General features: G+C 36.5%; 1 long non-coding RNA gene across 1 annotated transcript in view; it reads right to left on the bottom strand.

Moving 5' to 3' along the window:
* LOC117975783 (uncharacterized) overlaps positions 1-2,152 on the bottom strand; it is a 265,988-nt gene extending 263,836 nt beyond the window's left edge. Inside the window, exon 1 of the long non-coding RNA XR_004666116.2 lies at positions 2,067-2,152. This is a non-coding gene — a long non-coding RNA (uncharacterized LOC117975783). The remainder of the gene's footprint in view (positions 1-2,066) is intronic.
* Positions 2,153-22,764: the final 20,612 nt, after the last annotated feature.

Here is a 22,764-nt window from a genome sequence, read left to right as displayed (position 1 = left end):
AAACTGTCAAAGAGCATCAAATTATTCACTTGAAAGGCTACACTTTATGTAAGTTATACTCTGATAAAGTTAGAGCATATCTTTTTAGTACGTACTTATTATAGCAAGTCAGAGTATAGAAATATATTAAAAATTTAATAATCTTGCCCACCCAAAATTCACTTCCCTGGCATAAGCAAAGGTTAAAAGATTCATCTCTTTTTATTTCCTTGCTACCACTTAATATGGTTAGGCTTTGTGTCACCACCTAAATCCCATCTTGAATTTTAACCCCCAGGTGTTGAGGGAGAGACCTAGTGGGAGGTGATTGGATTATGGGGGCAGTTTCCCCCATGCTGTTCTCAGGATACTGAGTTCTCATGAGATCTGGTGGTTTTATAAGCACCTGGCATTTCACCTGCTTGGGCACTCCCTCCTGCCACCTTATGAAGAAGGTGCCTGCTTCCCCTTCACCTTCCATCAAGTTTATAAGTTTCCTGAAAACTCCTCAGCCACGCAGAACTGTGAGTCAATTAAACCTCTTTCCTTTATAATTACCCAGTATCAGGTAGTATTCTTTACACAGCATGAGAACGGACTAATATACCACTCTTTTCTTTCTTTACCACCTTTCTCCATGTTCTTCAATGGCAGTTCTGATTCTTCTGGCCCCAAAAATAGTCACTATTCAGTAGTCTATCTTAAATTAGTTTCTTATATTGCCATATATATATTTTCTTGCTTGATCTTGCATTCATTTATTACCTCTTAGATTGTGGTTTCCAAATCTAATATCACTGACACAGCCTCTCTCTGTGTGCCCAACAGTATCTCTCCCTAAATGTCCCACAGAAACGTTTCCAGTGAACACACCGTCTTCCCCCACAACTGCCCCTTGTCTGCATTCACTTCCTCTCTCATTGAATGACACCATCATTCACTCAACCCCCTTGCCAAAAGCTGGGAAGTCAATTCAGAATATGATGAACAAAGAGCCATAATAAACTTTTGGATTCACAGTTCTAGTTTAAAGAGAAATAGTACAATCAGCTGAACAAGAGCAAACTGTCCCTTCACTGCATGCTTTACAGCCTCCTTCTAGTAACTGTTTCTTTGACCCAAAAGAAAATGATCTAGTTAATTTCACCTGTAGCAATCTGTCATCTCACCCACGTAGTCTGTGGAGGAGAGGGTTTCAAAGAAAATTTCCATGCCCTTGGATGTTCATCATGTTCATCCATTAGCTGACAGTTCAGCACAGGTTCTCTCCAGCCCAATCATTTCTTACCAGGCTATTGAAATAACTTCTTAATTGGATTCCTGGCTCCAATCTCCAAATATTCAATTTAGACCCCCTCCCCCACATTGCTGCAAAGTATTCTTTCTTGAAAAGGTAGCAATGACTTAAAATTGTATATGATGTCCTCCCATGACAGGATTTCCAATAGCCGCTCATGCCATGCCTTCTCCCTACATTGTTCTCAAAACTTGATTTGCTCGCCTGCCTTCCAGCTTTTGCTTCATTCACTTCTTTGGCCTACAATGCACTCTTTATTCCATTCCTGCTCACCAAGGAAAATTTCCGGTCATTCTTCTAGTCTCAGACAAAGCATTCTCTTCAGTGAAAATTTTCTGACATCTTTTCCCACTCCAGTCTTAGGATAATGTATTTTATGTCCTCTGTATCTTTGTCAGTATTGTCTTATGCTCTACCACCTATAAAATCTGTTTTTTTTTGCTTTATTTGATGAAATGTCTATGCTTCATATAATTTTTATATTCAGTGCTCAGCACAGAATTTCTTAACTTTGGCACTACTGACATTTTGGACCAGATAATTCTTGTGAGGGGCTCTCCTGTGTCTTGTTGCATGTAGCATCCTTGGCTTCTATCTCTAAGTATTACCTCCTTTACCTCAGCGTGACAATCAAAAATTGCCAATGTCTCCTTGTGAGCAAAAATCAACCTGGTTGAAAACCACTGGCCTAGTACAAACATATCTGTGCACAAAAAAGTACTTGAAATTAATAAGAATATATATTGGTTTTTAGGTGTGACAAGCAATGGCAGGAAAGAGTAGAACTTACCATATCATCCCATCATTACCCTCTAGCAGAGAGGGATTCAATGTGTAGACAGTGGTCCCAGGTAGAAAGACTGCAATGCGGGGGCCTGCAGTAAAAGAAGAAAGGGCTCCATGTGAAGTCAAAGCAATGCAGAAACATGAATGTTTTCTCTCTACAACAGAAGTCCAAGTTAGTAAGTAGTGGAGCTGAGCTTTGAACCCTGATCTTTATGCTTAATAAAGACATTGGTCTTTTGCTTTAAGCAGAGGAGTATATGTATTCCCCAATGTACGCATGATCACAGGTGGACAATCTGAAGACATACACAAAATGGGGCAGGAATGTACTCCAGTGATTTCACCTAATATGCAAATAGATTTCAGTGGTTCATAAAAGTGAAAAATGGTTTAGTATTTCCCCAAAATTGATTGCTGCCCTTTTGGAGACCTGAGAAGGCATGCTGAACACTCCGCTTTAATAGACTAAAATGAGGTGGAAACTCCTCCCTTCCTGGGTCTGGATTTGGTCACCAAGATTTGGAAGACACATGCAAAAACAGCCACAGAAAGATTTGGATTTAAATGAGCAGAGTTTTTAGAACAGGTCAAATATATATATTTTTGCAGTGAAATACAGAACATGTAAGCATCATAATGGAAATGCAGAAATCATAAATAGCAAAGCTAATGCCAACACAGCAGCAGTACAAAAGATCAGCAAAGAGCCATAACTGAGTGTTAAAAATAAAATAGGTTCTGAAGAGACACACTGAATATAGGAATTTTTTGTTTTGTTTTTTAAAGCCAGTGTAACAAATGATGGTAATAGTAACTGTGGCAGGCTGTGCAAAAGCTGGGTATCTCAAAAAATGATTCTCTCTTCCCTAGCAAAAATAATATTAAAATGAAACTGGGATATTTATTTGCCTTTTTAACACAGCAGGGATCACTTACAGCAAATAAGCCTAACAATGCTCCAATGCAAGAATCACTGATGCTGTTAACAACTGACCATTGTCATTATCCACACGACGCATTAAATGCCCAAGCCATGCCTAACAACAGTCTCTACCTCTGCCTTCTGCTTTCTGCCTTCAAAGGGCTGTTTATTTTTTCCTATAAAACCTTAAAAGACGTCGTTCAACAGAAAGGGAGCTCCTCAAAAATTCTTTCTCTCTGTTTTACCTCATCCTACGCTGACCCCAATGGCAGAAAGAGAGTAAGTAGACTCAAAATGCAGCATAAAGATTAAGCTCCAGGCATGAATTAGTTTACCAAATGAGACCATTTTTTTTTTTAGTACTTCCATTGTGTCAAGAATTTGTATCAGGTTCTGTGAAAGAAAAAATATTAATAAAATAAATAGAGAATCCAAATTAAGCATTTTTTCCTTGAGAATTGTGAAAGAGGACGAAAGGCCCATGTTTACAAAGGAGAGAGCTTAAATCAGAGAGCAGAGGCAAAGCAAGTCCCTGAATCTTCAAGGGGCTCAATCAATGAAGGCTTTCAAGAAGAATGTTTTATTGTGAAAGGGCGTGTGACAGACACTTAAAAGCGGAACAAACCCTTATCAATCTGAGAGAAAATTAGATTTAACAGCACTTGAAATCAGAGGGGTGAATTACAGGGCATTAATATCACTGTACCTGCAGCCTTGAGCAAGTGGCTCAATGTCTCTGAACCTCATTTTTCTTATTTATGAAACACTGCAACACTAATTCCTTCTTCATAGATTGGTTGTGAAGTTTAAGTAAGATAACGCACCTTGTATGTGCAAAAGCAATATCACTATTTTTGCAATGACTTCCAGAACAATGAAGTTAAAATTATTGGGTGAAAGAAGATGCACCAAATTGATTGAAAATGATTTTCTCTTAATAATAAGATTAGCGCGGCCGGGCGCGGTGGCTCACGCCTGTAATCCCAGCACTTTGGGAGGCCGAGGCGGGCGGATCACAAGGTCAGGAGATGGAGACCATCCTGGCTAACACGGTGAAACCCCGTCTCTACTAAAAATACAAAAAAAATTTAGCCGGGCGTGGTGGTGGGTGCCTGTGGTCCCAGCTACTCTGGAGGCTGAGGCAGGAGAATGGCGTGAACCCGGCAGGCGGAGCTTGCAGAGAGCCGAGATCGCACCACTGCACTCCAGCCTGGGCGACAGAGCAAGACTCCGTCTCAAAAAAAAAAAAAGATTACAGCTAAACTGCTTTACTACTTTTCTACATTTTCTATAATGAACATTATTATTTATAATCACTAAAACATCAGCATTTTAAAAATATTTTAAATTTAAATTTATTGAATGAAAATAAATGTAGATACATCTCACACAATCAACTGGCTTTGAAATGTACAAATCCTTGATCTATATTGAATATTTAAATTGTGCTAGACATTGTATTAGGCTACATCCAGACATGAATAAGCATGTTCCTGGTCTCAGGGGATTAGTCTTGTGAATAAATGTGCCCTCTCCTCTGTCTCTTGACAAAAGAAATGCAAATAAACTGCTGCTACATAGATAGACATTTATGAAAAGAGTACCAATGTCCAACAGTTAAAGGTTCAGGATTGGGAATTAAATTATGTGAGTTCAAATCTTAGTTAATATCATCAAATATTAATTGACTGCCTACTATGTGCTGGGCATTTTCTAGGCACAGGGAATACAGCAGTGTACAAACAAGTGTGCAGCCTTGGATATGGTTTTAATCTTTCTGCTCTTTTTTTCTTACCTTTCCAAGTAGCAGTTGATAAGATATAAAGTATCCAGTACAGAGGACCCTCAACTAATGATGGTTTGACTTAGGTTTTTCAGCTTTACAGTGGTGCAAAAGTGATGTACATTTAGTTGTAATTGTACCTCAAATTTTGAATTCAGATCTTTTCCTGGGCTAATGACATGTGGTACAATACTCTCTCATGATTCTGACGAGCAGAATGAACCACAGTTCCATCAGTGACAACAGTAAACAACTGATATTCTACAGTATACATTGTTGACAGCAGTTTTTGGATATTGTCTTTTGTGTTTTCCCATCCCATGATGTCTACAAAATGTCCATCTGTGTACAGTATTCAATGCTTTATTAAAATAGACTTTGTGTTAGATGATTTGCCTAACCGTAGGCTAATGTAAGTGTACTGAGCACATTTAAATTAGGCCAGGCTAAGCTATCATGTTTGGCAGGTGAGGTGTATTGCATACATTTTTGACTTAAGATATTTGCAATTTACATTGTGTTTATCAAGATGTAACCCCATCATAAGTCAAGAAACATCTGTAGGAAGCAAGTACACAGCACCCTTCTGTACTGAATCTTTCCCACCAGTATTCAAATATATTATTAAATTTCCTATTTTCACAATGATAATAATAAAATTTCCTTTATTCCACATCCTTTTCATTTACCAACTCATTTTTCGCGTACTGTTTATTGGCTACTATTCTTTATTGATTAGAATTGTCCCTACTTAGTGTCTTCAATTCCTCCCCCGCCCTTTTTTGAACTTACTCCAAACAAGATTTGGTCTGGAAACTTGGATCAAAGATTGTCCATAGGGCCTCAGACAGCAAATACTATGCCTCTGTATAAATTAGAAAACTGTCCTCCTCTGGATGGATGAATTACAAATAGCTGTGCTCTCTGAATAGCTGTAGCAGGACGCAGGGAGCACATGACCACCACTTACCCATTTAGCTGGTTATCTTCATACAAGGTATAACCTGCACAACAACTGTGGTCCTGCTTCTCATCATCATGAATGGCCTCCAGGTAGTTAAAGCTAATGGTCAACTTTCAGTCCCTATTTAACCTGCATATCAGCAACATGTGCCAAAGTTTATCACTATATCCTCTTTGAAGCACCTTCTTTACAACACAGTCCCTTTCTTTTCCTTTTTCTCCTGGCTGGTTCCTCTTTATCTCCTAGACCTCTTAACACTACTAAAGACTACTAAAGTGGCTTCAAAACCTAGGTCTTGGGTAAGTATAGTATATTTTCTATCTAAAATAATCCCCTTATAGAATGATCTAATATCATGACTTTCAAATCAATCATATGCTGACAGTGTCCAAATACGTATCTCCAGTTAGGACCTCTCCTACGAATTCCAACTCCTGTATTCAACTGCCTCTCAGTGGTTGTGTAATAGGCATCGCAAAGTTAACAAGCTCAAGACTGAATTTCTAATCCCTTCCCTACCCTCAACATGGTCTTTCCATTGTTCTTATTATTCAGGCCAATTCCTCCAAATTCCTTCTGTTTCTCATGCTCCACATCCATAGATCAATATATTCACCAGCCCTACTTTCAAATATTGAAGAATTCAATAGTTACCAGCTCCAGTACTCATAGTTGATCTAAACCACCACCATATCCAACTATTATTTCAATTGCTTTCTAACTGTTGAATCAGCTTCTGTCCTGGATTCTGTTCTATTTTCCACACAAGTCAGAATGATCCTGTTAAAATTTAAGTCACATTATGTCACTTCAAAACCTTCCAGAGTTTCTATCTAACCCTTAGAAAAAGCCAATGATCATGATTTCACACAAGCCTCTTACTGTATCTGCCCTGTGTTTCTGAAGCTGCTCCTATGAACTTTATAAAATTAATCAGGGGGAAGAGGAGGGTAAAAAATAAAAACAAACCAAGCTTGCAGCACACTGAGCATTAATCACAAGGTCAGCCTGGTCTCTGGCCTGCTTCCTCATAGTTGTCTGGTGCCTAGAGTCAGGTAGACCTTAAATTACAATTACCCTTAACTACTCTATAGATAACAACTTAAACATTATGAAACATTAAGCTTCCCTTTTGAGATATTCCTTCAGGTCCTGAATATTGATGAAACTACTGACTCAGCTGGTCTGAAGGACCCCACGAATGCCAGCTGGTCTCAGAAACCCCACAAGAAACTGACTCACCAAAGAACGCAGTTTTCATATCCTGATGATTTCACTCCCCTTACCCCAACCAATCAACAACCATAATTTTCCAAACCCTCACCCACCATGATCCTCTTAAAAATCCCAGCCCAGAATTCCTCAGGGAGATGGATTTGAGAGTCTCCTTCCATCTGCTTGCTCGGCAGCCTGTCATCTTTAAAGGTTCTCTGTTGCAAACACTGCTGTCTCAGTGTAATGTGCTGTTACTGTGGAGCAGGTATACGAATCCGTTGGTCCTGTAACTTTGCCTTTGGCCTCACTCTCCACATCCTACACCTAACACACACATAGTGTTCATTCTGCTTCTGTCACATTTGCTCATTTATTGTTCCTTGAGAACATCAAGCACACACAATCTACCTCAGGGACTTTCTACTTGCTGTTCCTGCCTCCTGAAATGTTTCTTCCCCCCAAGAAAGCCCCCTTGTTTACTCCTTTACTTTCTTCAGATGTCACTTCTCAGGGATGGCTTCCATGACTACCATATTTAAAACTGTAACCTTCCATTTTCCTTCCCAGTCTTCTCAATAATATAAAATATATTGTACTTATAACTAGAACATGACACTCAATAGGTGCCCCACATATATTTGTTGCAGATATATGTATCTTCATATATATACATAATATATTTATTATATTTATTGTATATTTGTATAAAAATTTATATACATATATTATATAGAAATACTTCAGTGAACACATAGGAATGATCAATAGTGGCACAGCCTTTTGCTTGAGCACCATCTAAAAACAGAAGACTCAGAAAAGGGAGAAGGTAAGTCTGATAATACTGGAGGTGACTGTCCATTTTCTATAGTAAGTCAAATGCCTTCAGTGGAAGAACACAAGATACAAGAGCTGGGAAAATAAAGGTGGTAGTAAGTCCCATTTGTGAAACTTACCAAATTCATATTTTCATATTTTTTTCAACAAACAAGCCAATCTGAGATTATTGTAAAAAGTCCTAAAGAATGAAGTGAATTACATAAGACAGAGTGATTTAACGAGATTAAGTTTAAAAGCACAATAATGAGATATGCATATGTAGGCATGTTGAGAATCATTGTTGTCACCACTATGCATTCTCCTTTCCTTTCATCTCAACACCTTGCAGTTATATATGGTCATTTGATTAGTTCTGGCCAATGAAATGTGAGCTGAGGCAGTGAAAAGCCCTGAGTGATTCACTCTGCTAAAGCAGTCATGCAGGAAGCCTCATTTTGATAAGACAAAGCCACACAATTACAGCAGCCAGGATTGCTGAGTCACTATATAGGGGGCGCAAGCCCTAGGAGTAACTTAGATCTGATACAGATTTTCTATATCTGAGAAACAGACTTGATTTTCAAAGTAACTGACACGTGGAGGCTATTTGCAATGGAACTTAGACTAGTCTTTTGTAGCTAACACATTCATACAGATAAATATTTATGTAAACCAGTATGTAAAATGAATAACATAGATTGAGATAGAAAGGAAAGACTGTGTATCATAAATATTGAAGGAGCATTATGAGCTATTTGAAGAAAAATATTAAAAATGTAAAATGGTCCACCATGATAAAATGTACATGAGAGGAAATAGAATGATGTATACAAAGAGAAAGGTGTCATGGGTTGCAACAAAAAGAGGGCTTCATTGGTGTAATATACCAAAGGGAGGTTTTGACGTGCACACTAATCTTCAGTGTTCTTTTCGTATGTGTGGTGTGATGTGGTGTGTTCATCAATGACTTATTGTTCCTTCCTCAGATGTGTGTTATTGTGGAGATTTCTGTGGCAACCCTATTTGTACCTTACTATAGCTTAACCCTAGGTTTCTCTGGTCCACAGCATAAATCTCCATGCCCCTCATTCTGAAGAAACACCAGAACTTCTGGATGTCCACCCTCCTAAACACAAGCTGTAGGAAAAAATGAGTGCTATCCCAGGCAATCTCTCTGCCTGATGACAACACTACTGCATTTCTACTGCACTTCGGCTGCCACAGTATGTTTTCATGTTCTATACCTAACAGGAAGCCTTCTCCAGAATTTCAAGTGGTAGGCAAGTCCTAAATGCCCTCTGCTTTTCTAGATCATCAACCATCTACCATGTTTCTAAACATTTTTGAATGTTTTTTTCTGTTGTGGATACCTAGTTTAATTCCTTTTCATCACCATAAAGATGCTATTCTGTCATTTTTTGGCTTTCATACTGTATGGGGGAAAAATGTAAGTTTTATTACTGCTTTGTGAAGATAATGTGACTTTTTTCTCTGTTTTTAAGAATTTCTATTTATTTTTGGTTTGCATCAGTTTGATTATGAAGTTTTCATCAGTTTTCTTTCCATGTATCCTGCTGGCACGTTTACTGTGATTCTTGGATCTGTGGGTTGATGTCTTGTACCTATTTTGGAAAGTTCTTAACTATTATCTTTTCACATATTGCCTCTCTGCCATTCTCTTTCTTACCTCTTATGATACTCTAGCTACATATGTGTGAAAACATTGTCTGTCTGTATCCTTTATGACTTTTATGCTTTGTATTTTGTTATTTTTAGTTGTTTTGTCCCTGTGCTTCAGTTTGAACACTGTATTGACCGGTTTTTAAGTTCCATACTCATGTCTTTTGCCTTACCCAAGCTGATGCTAAAATTTAAAGTATTAAATATTTTAATTATAGAAGACTGTTTTTATAGCTTTCAATTATTTAATAAAACTCTCTATCCTTTTGTCAGTTTTGTCTTCTATTTCTTTAACCTACTTATACTAGTCATTTTATAGTATTTGTCAGCTGAATATTTACATATGTGTATATCTGCTTCTATTTAGGACATTTTTCCTTAATTATTGGACATATTTTGTGCTTCTTTGCATATCTTTTAATTTTTTATTATATACTAGATATCATAAATAAAAAAATCAAATAGGGATATAATTTTCTCCAGAAAGGGGTTTACTTCTGTTTGCATTGGGCAGATGAGTTGAGGTGCTGATCACAATAATTCTATCAGGAATTGAGTTTAGTCAAAGCTGTTTTATTTTTTTTTTAGTTAAAATCTTTCCACGTCTAGTTTCAAGTATTACAGAAAGAGATTTGTCTTCCGTTTGTGGCATGCTTCTCCCTCTATTGGGAATTTTCCTAAGCAACATGAAGCTCTTGCAAATTTTATTCTACTCCATCTCTCGTCTCGTCCCCCATGACCCTTATAATACCCTATCACTCAACAAATATCCTGTAGCGAAAACATGTCATGAATTTGGCATCCCCCTACTTTTCAATCTGTCTCCGGAATTTATTCTTTTCTGTGGGTTCTTGGTCTCACTGACTTGAAGAATAAAGCCACGGACCCTTGTGGTGAGTGCTACAGCTCTTAAAGATGGTGTGTCCAGAGTTTCTACCTTCTGGTGGGTTTTTGGTCTTGCTGACTTCAGGAGTGAAGCTGCGGCCCTTCACAGTGAGTGTTACAGCTCTTAAAGGTGGTGCGTCCAGAGTTGTTTGTTCCTCCTGGTGGGTTCATGGTCTCACTGACTTCAGTAGTGAAGCCACAGACCTCTGCAGTAAATGTTACAGCTCATAAAAATAGTGTGGACTCAAAGAGTGAACAACGGCAAGATTTATTGTGAAGAGCAATACAACAAAGCCACCACAACGTGGAGGCAGACATGGGCAAGCTGTCCCTGCAAGCTCGGGTGGCCAGCTTTTATTCCCTTATTTGGCCCCACCCACATCCTGCTGATTGGTCGATTTTACAAAGTGCTGATTGGTCCATTTTACAGAGTGCTGATTGGTCTGTTGTACAGAGTGCTGATTGGTCCATTTTACAGAGTGCTGATTGATGTATTTACAATCCTTTAGCTAGACACAGAGCACTGATTGGTGCATTTTTACAGAATGCTGATTGGCGCATTTACAATCCTTTAGCTAGACACAGAGTGCTGATTGGTGCATTTACAATCCTCTAGCTAGACAGAAAAGTTCTCCAAGTCCCCACCTGACCCAGAAGGCCAGCCAGCTTCACCTCTCAATACCAGCTAATGTGGCCATCAGAAACTGCTGGTTTCTAGCTCCTCTAGTTGAATCCTCTCCCTATGGCAAGCACATCCACAGTCCATATCCAAGCATGACAAATAATATATCTTGACATAAGCTCATGAAAGAAAGCTTTTCCATCTCCATATTTTTAGCCCTTTTGTTTATCTTTTCTTCTTAAGCTCTCCTATGTCTGCAAAAATATAAATTTTATGAATACTCTGCTTTTTCTCTTTTCAGTTATAACAGGAGTTGTAGCCTGCCATTATCTATTATATTGTAACTAGCCACCAATAAGTTCTGTATTTAGGCTTTTAATTGGTTAAACCTAAATGTAGGACTTTATATTCATCATTTTTAAGCTTTAAGTCCACTTATCAGATTTTAATATTAATTATGTTATGAAAAACATGATAAATTATTGCCAGTTCTGTCCCAGCTAATACTTTAATTAGCATATTATCTATATCTTCAATCAATAAATTTACTAGCACTAAGTTATTCTGACTAGTACTAACTAAAAATATTTCTAGTAAAACAATAGAAACCTTGCTTGAATTAACTCCACCAATGAGCACTTGTAAACAAATATTCAGCCAGATGTTAGATCATTCTCCATTATTTTGTTTGTCATTTCTTTGCCAACCAAAGAGATTGTTAATGAGAGTTAAGGGAAGTAAGGTTCTCTATGATGGAATTGAAGTAGGTTTACTACATTTCCCTAAAACATCTAAAGCAGTAACAGTTGTTTTGAAGTTGATAATTTATAAGTTAAAATTATAACCCTTAATAGTTGTAATAGTGGCTTAGAAGTGATAACATATGATTCAGAAAATATAAAAACATTGATAACTGAGTAGATAAAATATACATCTTAAATTTGAAAGTATAAGTCACCAAAGAAAATACAGGTTTCAGATCTGAGCCATAAAAGAAATTCTAAAAAAGAAATCAACACTCAAAAGAAAGATGCTCTGGAAGGTATTTGTCAATAAATAGTAAGAAAAGAGGCAGTTTCATCTGCACAAATATGTCTCCTTTACTTCTAATAAGTCATACACCAATGTTTTTTAACCTAAAGATCTTTTCCCACTAGTCAATAGTGAAGTCATTTATCAAATCACAATCAGATTTTATAAAAAGAAAAAAATGCTCATTAAGTAAATATATCAATAATTTCTTATGTAAATGGCAATATTTTGATAAACTTGTTTTTGTTATATAGATACATAGATATAGATAAACACATCACACACACACATACACAACGCACAGAGAGGTATGGTGGAGGAACAGAAAATATATTTCTTGCTATGGGTTACAGTCAAAAAATTGAAATCCTATCTCAGAATTTAGGAGTGAAACATAGCAATTTACTCACAGCCAGACATAATACATTTTCTGACACTGGATCCACTCTCAAAAGCAGATCAGGTGCTGGTAGGTGTTGGTAGCACCTACATTGGCAAGCTTGGCATTTCCTAATACACTTTTTGGCTACTGTGCATATACATTCATTCATGACCACTGAACATATTGAAGCACTGCCATACCTGCCCACTATCTGGGCTCTATAAGAATCTTAACCATTTCCAGTTGGGTGCAGTAGCTCACACTTTTGATCCCAGCATTTTGAGACGCCAGAGTGGGCAGATCATTTGAGAACAGGAGTTCAAGGACAGCATGAGCAACATGGCAAAGCCCCATCTCTATTAAAAATACAAAAATTAGCTGGTCATGGTGGCACTTGTTGTAATGCCAGCTACTCTGGAGGTTGGGGCATGAGTATCACTTAAACCCAGGAAGCAGAGTTTGCAGTGAACAGAGATCGTGCCGTTGCACTCCAGCCTGGGCAACACAGCGAGACTCTGTCTCAAAAAATTAAATAAAATAAAATGAATCTTAACAATTTCCCACATCAGCTCATTTACTCATGACCCCCATTAATATACTGTCTTAGCTTTTAGATGCTGACTTTATACCTAAATTCCATTTTTTATCTGATTGCCTTGAATCTGACAACCTGGATTTTTATGGCTTGTTCATACTTGGATTTATTTTTTTGGCCCCACCTTGGATTTATTGATTGAGTCTTCATAAATTCCCCATCTTAGATACAAGTCTTTTAAGAACCACTATTCTTCAATCTCTTTTCATTGACCCATATAGGCTATGTTGGAAAAATCCTACTCTTACCTACTATTGAAAATTGCTGCTTTGCAGAGATGCCCCCTCATATTGAGATATTAGGTATGATTTTCCAAGACTATAACCAACAATTTTCCAGGATTGTGACAACTTCTAGAGCATTTTTCTTTTGTGTGTTGATTTATTTTAATAGAATTTCTTCATTCATCATTTGGGTAAATGGAATGGAAGTCTAAGATAAAATGGCAGCAGCACAAGTTTCCTGACAAGCAGATATAGCTTAGAAACTTACTTCCCAGCAGCTGGAGAAGAGACTGGCAAACACAAAGCAAGGCAGGTCAGCTGTCTGTGTATGAATATGAGACTGAATAGTGAGAGAAGGGAAAATAGTTTGGCTTCTGGAACCTAATCAGAAAGGGGACAAAAGCAGACTCCTAGTATTGTGAGTTGGCTTACACAGCCAAATGACAGTGGAGGTGGTGGAACTTGGGTTTAGAAGCCCTGATATAAGGTCTTCTTACACGCATGGGTTCCTAAAGGAAAACTGTATGACTCAAAAGGAAAGTCTGAAAATAATAGAAAGTCAATTGAACAAGAGTCCAAAAGGGATCAATTAGGCTAGAATTACAGAACAAACTGGAAGCATGATTCCATACCAAAGTTTAACAAACACTAGGTTAGAACTCCCTTGCTACTTCCTGCCTTTGTCTAAAGCCCAGATTATACAAAGAACAGACACCTACGTAATTAGGATTGAGCTGGTAGAGATGGTGGTAAATAAATAGGATGGACCAGGGAAATAAGTCAGGGCCTAAAGGCACAGAGAGATAACACTTTTCTGAAATAAATTGCTAAGAAGTTGGCTAAGTGGAAGATAGTAGTTTGAGTGTTGCCTCAAAGTTGGGAGGTGAGGGAAGAAAAAAAAACAAAACTGTAAGAGCAACTGTGCTCAATGGTTTCTCCAGGACCAATAAGTGCTCACGAACACAGATAGTTGGATCCAATATCACCTGTTTTATTGTCTTGAGCAGACTACTTAGCTGCTGTAACCATACAATGAATGCAAAAGGAGAATGAGAACTGAACAAATTAATAAGTTAAATATTAATAAAGATTAAAGTGAGAGTCAGCCTTTGCAAACTGGAGGTTGAAAACTTAGGAGAACAGATGTTAACATCTTACAGAACAGTAATTTCCAGTTGAGATTGTGGATTATCAAGGAGACCCCAAACTATCTTTAGGAATTTTCAGATCCATATGCATTCTAGGCATTTTCAAATGATAAGAAAATATGCTTGCATTTATCACTACAGTTTTCAAATACCTGTAGCTTCCACAAGAATAATCAAATATGAATTAATTTAAAATTAATTTATGATTTATTGAATTCATGAACGTATTTTAATTACATATTTTATCAGTAATTATGAATACAAAAATATAACTACTATCTGATGCTGGTCTGAAAATATTGTTTGATGTTAGAAAATATTTCTCATAGTCACATAGCCTGAGAACAACTTCTCTAGAAGAAAAGACAGAGACAATATCAAAAACAAGTAGAATTAGGGGAAGGCAGTGTGGTGAAGTAAAGAGAACTGAGAGTCTGTCATCAGTTCAGATCTCCAGCTATGAGATCTTGGGCAAATTACTTATCTTTCTATGGATGTTTTATCAAACTTAAAATGGTGATAGCATTATTCAAATGTAGAGAGTTGTTGCAGATTAATGACAGTGTATACAAAGATGTTGGGCCTGAGCCTGTGACTTTTTGGCCAAGAGAACATTGGAAGAAGTACTAGTTTCAAGGCAAAATCTTTGTCCTTCTGTGAACCACCATGAGAAGAACGTGACCTGATTGCTGCTGATCCAAGAATGTAAAGACTTGAAGTAGATCTGACAACAGACTGAAACCCAGATCCAAGCTCAGATAATATGAAACATGAAGCAAAGAGATTCTAGCAACCTACAAATACATGCCTAGAAGAAGAAGTGCTTGCTGCTATAAGTCCCTGAGTTTTAGGGTGTCTCATGCATCATTATGGCAACAAACTGTGATTGGTACAGTATAATGATAGTATAATTTAATATCTAACAGGAAAACCCATACTTATTCTTTTTCATGTATTTTAGTTATACTCAGTTGTATATTATTTCATATGAAGTTAAATATCACCTATAATTCAAAGGTTAAAAATAGAAAAGCCATAACATTTACTATTTATAATTGTATTATGTCTTTGCACTTTATTTAGATCTTGTTTTATATGTTATAATATAATTTTGAAGTTTTCTTTAAATAAGTCCTTTATCACATGGTTTGCCACTATTGAAAATGGACTATTTTCACATTTCTATTTCTAGCTTGCTCTTGCCAGTAAGGATAAAGCTAATAATTCCTGCCTGTTAACTTTATATTCAGCTACCTTATCAAATTCCTATATTAAACCTACTAGTTTTCTTAACTTATTGCTTTTTGAGCTATCTAATTATACCACTAGAATAAAAAATAATTGTAACTTTTTCATAGTAGTTATTGAAATTATTTCCATTTTGTTGTCTTACTGTAATCAATCACTGTAGTGCAGTCTTGGTGGGCAACACTATGGAGGGCAGCAAAATTGCAACTTGGATGAGGAGGTAAAGGTATAAACAAATATTATGGGGAAAATAAATACATTATTATATTAGAAGTACTATAAAAGGATTTAGCAATGCTACAGTTAAACCATATAAACTTTATATATCATCATAGACTAAAAAAGGACCTTAACAAAGAAAGACAGATCATGGCCAATCACTAGCAGAGGAGTCACATCACCAACCAAAATATCGATGTGGAACAAGTTGCTTTGTTCCTCTAGGACTTAGATTTTGATCCTTGATAATATTTTTCATTAGAACCAATCCTGTTCTAAAAAAAAAAAAAAAAACAAGAAAAAGCAAGATGTGCCTAGAAAATGTTACTGCTGGAAAACAAGGATGTTTTAAAAATGCCTGAGGTAGTGCTGAAAACACAAAGGAATGTCTAAAGGAGTTTGCACTGGCCAGTTAGAACAACATGGGCATAAGAAGGAAAGCAGAAATTCAGGTTGACTGGAACAAGTTATATTTGAAGGGGAAAAAAAATCCATCTATCAATGCAATAAGAGCTAATTATCTTAAATATATATACACCTAATACAGGAGCACCCAGATTCATAAAGCAAATTCTTAGATACCTACAAAGAGACTTAGACTCCTACACAATAATAGTGGGAGATATTTACACCCCACTGTCAATATTAGACAGATCCATGAGACAGAAAATTAACAAGGATATTCAGGACTCAAGCTCAGCTCTGGACCAAGTGGACCTAATAAACATCGACAGAACTCTCCACCCCACATCAACAGAATATACATTCTTCTCAGCACCACATTGCACTTACTCTAAAATTGACCACATAATTGGAAGGAAAACACTCCTCAGCAAATGCAAAAAATGGAAATAATAATAAACGCTCTCTCAGACCACAGTGCAATCAAATTAGAAATCAGGATTAAGAAACTCACTCAAAACCGCACAACCAATGGAACTGAACAAGCTGCTCCTGAATAACTACCAGGTAAATAACAAAATTAAGGCAGAAATAAATAAGTTCTTTGAAACCAATGAGAACAAAGACAAAATGCACCAGAATCTCTGGGACACAGCCAAAGCAGTGTTTAGAGGGAAATTTATAGCACTAAATGCCCACAGGAGAAACTGGGAAAGTTCTAAAATTGACAATCTAGCATCACAACTAAAAGAACTAGAGAAGCAAGGTTAAATGAATTCAAAAGGTAGAAGACAATAAATAATTAAGATCAGAGCAGATCAGAAGGAGATAGAGACATGAAAAATCCTTCAAAAAGTCAATGAATCCAGGAGCTGGGTTTTGAAAAGATTAACAAAATAGATAGATGCTAGCCATACTAATAAAGAAAACAAGAAGAATCAAATAGACACAATAAAAAATGATAGAGGGGATATCACTACTGATCCCACAGAAATACAAATTGCCATCAGAGGATACTATAAATACCTCTATGCAAATAAACTAGAAAATCTAGAAGAAAAAACATCCTGCATACATACACCCTCCCATGACTAAACCAGGAAGAATTCGAATCTCTGAATAGACCAATAACAAGTTCTGAAATTGAGGCAGTAATTAACAGCATACCAATTTAAAAAAGCTCAGGACCAGATGGATTCACAGTCCAATTCTACCAGAGGTACAAAGAGGAGCTTGTAACATGCTTTCTGAAACTATTCCAAACAACAGAAAAAGAGGGACTCCTACCTAACTCTTTTTTATGAGGCCAGCATCATCCTGATACCAAAGCCTGGCAGAGACACAACAAAAAAAGAAAATTTCAGGCTGATATCCCTGATGAACATCAATGCAAAAATCCTCAATAAAACACTGGCAAACCGAATCCAGCAGCACATCAAAAAGTTTATCCACCACGATCAAGTTGGTTTCATCCCGGGAATGCAAGGCTCATTCAACATATGCAAATCTATAAACATAATCCATCACATAAACACAACCAATGACAAAAACCACCTGATTGTCTCAATAGATGCAGAGAAGGCCTTTGACAAAATTCAACACCACTTCATGCTAAAAACTCTCAATAAACTAGGTATTGATAGAACGTATCTCAAAATAATAAGTGCTATTTATGACAAACCCACAGCCAATATCATACCAAATGTGCAAAAGCTGGAAGCATTCCCTTTAAAAACCAGCACAAGACAAGGATGCCCTCTCTCACCACTCCTATTCAACATAGCATTGGAAGTTCTGGCCAGTGCAATCAGGCAAGAGAAAGAAATAAAGGTATTTAAATAGGAAGCAAGGAAGTCAGATTATCTCTGTTTGCAGATGACATGATTGTATATTTAGAAAACCCCACTGTCTGAGCCCAAAAACTCCTTAAGCCGATAAGCAACTTCAGCAAAGTTTCAGGATACAAAATCAATGTGCAAAAATCACAAACATTCCTATACACCAATAATAGACAAACAGAGAACCAAATCATGAGTGAACTCCCATTCACAATTGCTACAAAGAGAATAAAATACCTAGGAATACAACTTACAAGGGATATGAAAGACCTCTTCCAGGAGAACTACAAACTACTGCTGCAGGAAATAAGAGGAGACACAAATAAATGGAAAAACATTCCATGCTCATGGATAGGACGAATCAATATCATGAAAATGACCATACTGCCCAAAGTAATTTATAGATTTAATGCTATTCCCATCAAGCTACCATTGACTTTCTTCACAGAATTAGAAAAAACTACTTTAAATTTCATATGGAAGTGAAAAAGAGCCCGTATAGCCAAGACAATCCTAAGCAAAAAGAACAAAGCTGGAGGCATCATACTACCTGACTTCAAACTACACTACGAGGCTGCAGTAACCAAAATAGCATGGTACCAGTACCAAAACAGATATATAGACCAATGGAACAGAACAGAGGCCTCAGAAATAACACCAAACATCTACAACCATCTGACCTTTGACAAACCTGACAAAAAGAAGCAATGGGGAAAGGATTCCCTATTTAACAAATGGTGTTGGGAAAACTGGCTAGCCATATGCAGAAAACTGAAACTGGACCCCTTCCTTACACCTTATACAAAAATTAACTCAAGATGGATTAAAGATTTAAATGTAAGACTTAAAGCATAAAAACCCTAGAAGAAATCCCAGGCAATACCATTCAGGACATAGGCATGGGCAAAGACTTCATGAATAAAAGACTAAAAGCAATGGCAACAAAAGCCAAAATTGACAAATAGGATCGAATTAAACTAAAGAGCTTCTGCACAGCAAAAGATACTATCATCAGAGTGAACAGGCAACCTACAGAATAAGAGAAAGTTTTTGCAATCTATCCATCTGACAAAGGGCTAATATCCAGAATCTACAAGGAACTTAAACAAATTTACAAGAAAAAAACTCGCCTACTTCAAAAGTAGGTGAAGGATATGAACAGACAGTTCCCAAAAGAAGACATTTATGCAGACAAAAAAACGTATGAAAAAAAGTTCATCATCACTGGTCATTAGAGAAATGCAAATCAAAACCACAATGAGATACCATCTCATGCCAGTTAGAATGGCAATTATTAAAAAGTCAGGAAAGAACAGATGCTGGAGAGGATGTGGAGAAATAGGAATTCTTTTACACTGTTGGTGGGAGTGTAAATCAGTTCAACCTTTGTGGAAAACAGTGTGGTGATTCCTCAAGGATCTAGAACTAGAAATACCATTTGACCCAGCAATCACATTACTGGGTATATACCCAAAGGATTATAAATCATTCTACTATAAATACACATGCACACATATGTTTATTGTGGCACTGTTCACAATAGCAAAGAGTTGGAACCAACCCAAATGCCCATCCATGATAGACTGGATACAGAAAATGTGGCACATATACACCATGGAATACTATGCAGCTATAAAAAGGAATGAGTTCATGTCCTTTGCAGGGACATAGATGAAGATGGAAACCATCATTCTCAGCAAACTAACACAGGAACAGAAAACCAAACACCGCATGTTCTCACTCATGAGTGGGAGTTGAACAATGAGAACATATGGACACAGGGAGGGGAACATCACACACCAGGGCTTGTCGAGGGGTGGGGGGCAAGGGGAGAAATAGCATTAGGAGAAATACCTAATGTAGACGATGGGTTGATGTGTGCAGCAAACCACCATGGCACGTGTATACCTATGTAACAAACCTGCACATTCTGCACATGTATCCCAGAACTTAAGGTATATAAAAAATAAAAAAGATCCATCTGTAATGATACTCAAAAGGAAAAATGTAAAGGTAAATATAATAAAAATTGATTGATTTATATTGTAATGAGAGAGTATTGATTGATTGGTGCAACAAAAAGAAATGTTGATTTCTGCTTATTCTACTTAGCGTATATTTGCAGAGAATACATACACATTTTCTCTGCCAGGCTAAGTAGAGTGGGTAGAGAAAACTGGAAGTAGACTGAATAATAACAGAGAATTTGGCAAGAAAGGGGACATGGAAAAACTCTACATAGCTTATGAAGAATATTTAAAAATAAACAAAAAAGGATGGCATATTCTTTTATATGAAGACTCAATATCATAAAAGTATCATTTTACTCAGTTTAGTCAGTATAGTTATTGTGATCCTAATAAAAATAAAGATTGTTTTGTTTTGTTGGGTCAGGCAGTCTAATTCTAAAGTTCATAAGGAAATTTCTATAAAAAAATTAAAAAGAATGTTGGAAGTATATTCCTGACACATATTAAAACAAGCTGTTAACCAAAAAAAGTTTAGAGAGTGCCAGAAAAATATGCAAATCATAGAAACTTCATAAATTATATTTAAAAAACTATTCATGAATAGTATTGGACAATAGGGTAATGTTTTGGAAAATTGGAAAAACTATAAAGTTTGATCCCAAATGAACCAATTATATTTAAATAAATAAAACTTATTTGATACCTTTGATACAGTTTATCAAGTTAAGGAAATCCTTCTCTGCTTGGTGTTCTGGAGTGATTTTTTGTTTTGTTTTAAATGGATGTTGAGTAATTTTCAGCATTTTTTGTTTTGTATTGTTTTTGTTTTTTTCGCTTCAGATCAAGCAAGGTGACTTTCCACCTTAATTAATTTTGTATGTAATTAATTTATTAATTTGATGACTATTTCTAAATTTTCCTTTCTAAACAATTTTTTTGTTTCTGAGATAAAAAAACGTGGTCATGATTTACTAGCACTTTAATACACTTTGTTGGTTGGTTTGCAAATATTTCCTTTAGAACTATTATATATATGACTATGAGTGATATTGGTCTATGATTTTTTTCATACTACATTTGGTTAATAATCAAATAATACCTGCCTAATAAAATAAGCAGCAACATATCTCCCCTTTTTCTATTCTTCAGAGGAGTTTGTATAAAATTGAAGTGGTCTGTCTACTATTTGGTAAAAGGCAAAGGCATCTGTATAACTACCTCAATTTTCATTTGTTCTTTATGAAAGATTTTAACTTCTGGTGTGATATATTTAATAGCATTAGAGACTATTTTGGCTTTCTACTGTATCTTGAGTACATTTTGGAAAATTATATTTTTCTATGGAATTATCAATTTCATCAAGTTCTTTACTCTTCCATAACTGCTATGTAACAAACCACCCCAAAACCTAGTGGATTAAAATCACATAATAATTTATTGTGCTCACTAATCTGCAATTTGGGTAGGGTTTAGTTGAAAGGCTTTTTTCGGCTCTACATGGCATTAGCAGGGGAGGCTACTGAAGCCGAGTGGCTCACTTCCAAGATGGCTCACTCACATGGCTGGTAAGCTCCCTGCTGGGACCTGAGCCTTACTGTTGGACTGAGGCTTCAGTTATTCTCCATGTGGGCATCTCCATGGAACTGCTTGAATTCAATAAAGCAAGATGGATAGGTTCCAAGCATAAGTGTTCCAACGGACAGGAAATGGAAGCTGCCAGTCTCCTAAAGTCTGAGTCCAGCAACAAGCATCCCATTATCTCTCCATATTCTATTGATAAAATCATCACAGATCCCTACCAGGATTAAAGGTAATAGACATAGATATTTTGATACAAACATCAAGGAAGCTTTAGTCTATCACATCAACTTATTTGTATAAAATTATTTATATACTGTTATTACCATTGAAATATGTATACAGTAACACTTCAGATTCATCTGACATATTTTGATATATACTCTATTCACAGTGATTACTGCTTTCTAATTTCCATTATGTTTTTCTTGGAGCCATTATTTATTTAGAAAGATAGGGGTTTTTTTGTTTGTTTTGTTGGTTGGTTTTTTTTTGAGACAGAGACTCACTCCATTGACCAAGCTGTAGTACAGTGGCGCAGTCTCGGCTCACTGTAGCCTCCACCTTCTGGGCTGAAGTGATTCTTCTTCCTCAGCCACCCAGGTAGCTGGGATTACAGGCATATGCCACCACACTCAGCTAATTTTTGTATTTTTAGTAGAGATGGCATTTCATCATGTTGGTCAGGCTGGTCTTGAACTCCCGACCTCAAGTGACCCACCTGCCTCAGCCTCCCACAGTGCTAGAATTACAGGCTTGCGCCATTGTGATTGGCCTTGGAAAGATGTTTTAAATATGTAGTTATATTGTCAAATATTTTATTATGAATTTCTAATCTAGTTGTATTGTGGACAGAGAACTCATGTATATGATATTTTTTATACTTTTGAAACTTGCTTCCTGAACTAATATATGTTCAGTTTTCATAAATGATTCAGGTGTGCTTGAAAAAAATGTACATTATCAAATCATTAGTTGTAGTTATATGTACATACATGCAAATTATAAAATGTGGACCTTAGTGAAGACAAATTACTAAGGCAGACACTCTTGTTGATTCCATTAGAAAAAAATTATTGCTCCTTTTAGTAGTTTTTAGGTATTTAGAGCAAGAGGAAATGTAATATAGGGAATTACACACCACCAAAACAGTTAGAAGGCCTGACAGATTAAAGGTCA

Source organism: Pan paniscus, chromosome 15 (assembly GCF_029289425.2).
Source record: "Pan paniscus chromosome 15, NHGRI_mPanPan1-v2.0_pri, whole genome shotgun sequence".
NCBI classification, from domain to species: Eukaryota; Metazoa; Chordata; class Mammalia; order Primates; family Hominidae; genus Pan; species Pan paniscus.
This window is presented reverse-complemented; position numbering and strand designations above follow the sequence as displayed.